General features: G+C 55.3%; 1 non-coding gene across 1 annotated transcript in view; it reads left to right on the forward strand.

The window, feature by feature from the left end:
* Positions 1-2,093: 2,093 nt before the first annotated feature.
* The window catches only part of LOC144420256 (small subunit ribosomal RNA), a 1,810-nt gene continuing 1,403 nt past the window's right edge, over positions 2,094-2,500 (forward strand). The window contains exon 1 of the ribosomal RNA XR_013474609.1: positions 2,094-2,500. This exon is cut by the window's right edge and continues 1,403 nt beyond it. This is a non-coding gene — a ribosomal RNA (small subunit ribosomal RNA).

A 2,500-nucleotide genomic window follows, 5' to 3' on the forward strand; every position in this document is an offset into this window, starting at 1 on the left:
AAACGTGCAAGCATACTAACCTAACCCTAGGTAAGGCATGTCAGAGCGAAAGACAGTAATTTCGAATGAGCCAAGAAAGAGCGGTGCGGGGCCGGTCGGAGCGCACCCTTTTCTCGGTGGCTGGCGGGCGAGAGAGTGCTGCGTCGCCGGCATCGGCGTCGAAAGAAGCCGAGCCAAAAAAAGTTAAAGTACAAACGTGCAAGCATACTAACCTAACCCTAGGTAAGGCATGTCAGAGCGAAAGACAGTAAACTCGAATGAGCCATGAAAGAGCGGTGCGGGGCCGGTCGGAGCGCACCCTTTTCTCGGTGGCTGGCGGGCGAGAGAGTGCTGCGTCGCCGGCATCGGCGTCGAAAGAAGCCGAGCCGAAAAAAGTTAAAGTACAAACGTGCAAGCATACTAACCTAACCCTAGGTAAGGCATGTCAGAGCGAAAGACAGTAATTTCGAATGAGCCAAGAAAGAGCGGTGCGGGGCCGGTCGGAGCGCACCCTTTTCTCGGTGGCTGGCGGGCGAGAGAGTGCTGCGTCGCCGGCATCGGCGTCGAAAGAAGCCGAGCCAAAAAAAGTTAAAGTACAAACGTGCAAGCATACTAACCTAACCCTAGGTAAGGCATGTCAGAGCGAAAGACAGTAATTTCGAATGAGCCAAGAAAGAGCGGTGCGGGGCCGGTCGAAGCGCACCCTTTTCTCGGTGGCTGGCGGGCGAGAGAGTGCTGCGTCGCCGGCATCGGCGTCGAAAGAAGCCGAGCCAAAAAAAGTTAAAGTACAAACGTGCAAGCATACTAACCTAACCCTAGGTAAGGCATGTCAGAGCGAAAGACAGTAAACTCGAATGAGCCATGAAAGAGCGGTGTGGGGCCGGTCGGAGCGCACCCTTTTCTCGGTGGCTGGCGGGCGAGAGAGTGCTGCGTCGCCGGCATCGGCGTCGAAAGAAGCCGAGCCGAAAAAAGTTAAAGTACAAACGTGCAAGCATACTAACCTAACCCTAGGTAAGGCATGTCAGAGCGAAAGACAGTAAACTCGAATGAGCCATGAAAGAGCGGTGCGGGGCCGGTCGGAGCGCACCCTTTTCTCGGTGGCTGGCGGGCGAGAGAGTGCTGCGTCGCCGGCATCGGCGTCGAAAGAAGCCGAGCCGAAAAAAGTTAAAGTACAAACGTGCAAGCATACTAACCTAACCCTAGGTAAGGCATGTCAGAGCGAAAGACAGTAATTTCGAATGAGCCAAGAAAGAGCGGTGCGGGGCCGGTCGGAGCGCACCCTTTTCTCGGTGGCTGGCGGGCGAGAGAGTGCTGCGTCGCCGGCATCGGCGTCGAAAGAAGCCGAGCCGAAAAAAGTTAAAGTACAAACGTGCAAGCATACTAACCTAACCCTAGGTAAGGCATGTCAGAGCGAAAGACAGTAATTTCGAATGAGCCAAGAAAGAGCGGTGCGGGGCCGGTCGGAGCGCACCCTTTTCTCGGTGGCTGGCGGGCGAGAGAGTGCTGCGTCGCCGGCATCGGCGTCGAAAGAAGCCGAGCCAAAAAAAGTTAAAGTACAAACGTGCAAGCATACTAACCTAACCCTAGGTAAGGCATGTCAGAGCGAAAGACAGTAAACTCGAATGAGCCATGAAAGAGCGGTGCGGGGCCGGTCGGAGCGCACCCTTTTCTCGGTGGCTGGCGGGCGAGAGAGTGCTGCGTCGCCGGCATCGGCGTCGAAAGAAGCCGAGCCGAAAAAAGTTATAAAGTACAAACGCGATGCTAATGAGCGAGCCGTTGTCTCGACTAATATGTAGGGGGCGTTCGATCGAGCGTCTGGCTTGAGCGCTTGTCGGCCTAGCAGAACGGTCGCATTGTTATGCCCGGATTTTAGGCACCGCTGCAGGCGGCCGGCAGAGCTCTTGTTTGTGCGAAACTGAATGGATCGAGCCCGAGAGAGGGCGAGCAAAGAAAAAACGCAAATCGCTCCGCCTGGCACTGCCGGCGAGAGCGTGGACGTCGCGGCCAGCGACTGTCGAAGCTGAGTACGGCCGCAGGCGATCGCCTCGGTCTTAAACGAATGCGACGAGCACGCGCCGGGCGGCCCAGCAAGGGCCGAGCGCAGCTGTCGCAGCTATCTGGTTGATCCTGCCAGTAGTGATATGCTTGTCTCAAAGATTAAGCCATGCAGGTGCAAGTACGAGTTCTCGTAAAGCGAAACTGCGAATGGCTCATTAAATCAGTCTTGGTTTATTTTGTCTCGTAAGCGAAGTGGATAACTGTGGTAATTCTAGAGCTAATACATGCATTAAGCGCCGACTTCGGGAGGCGCGCTTTTATCAGATCAAAACCGACCGGGTTCGTCCTGTGACGTTTGATGACTCTGGATAACCACGCGGATCGTACGGTCTCTGCACCGACGACGTATCATTCAAGTGTCTGCCCTATCAACTGTCGAAGGTACGCTACGTGCCTACCTTTGTGATAACGGGTAACGGGGAATCAGGGTTCGATTCCGGAGAGGGAGCCTGAGAAACGGCTA

Source organism: Styela clava, chromosome 2 (genome assembly GCF_964204865.1).
Source record: "Styela clava chromosome 2, kaStyClav1.hap1.2, whole genome shotgun sequence".
In the NCBI taxonomy this organism is placed as follows: Eukaryota; Metazoa; Chordata; class Ascidiacea; order Stolidobranchia; family Styelidae; genus Styela; species Styela clava.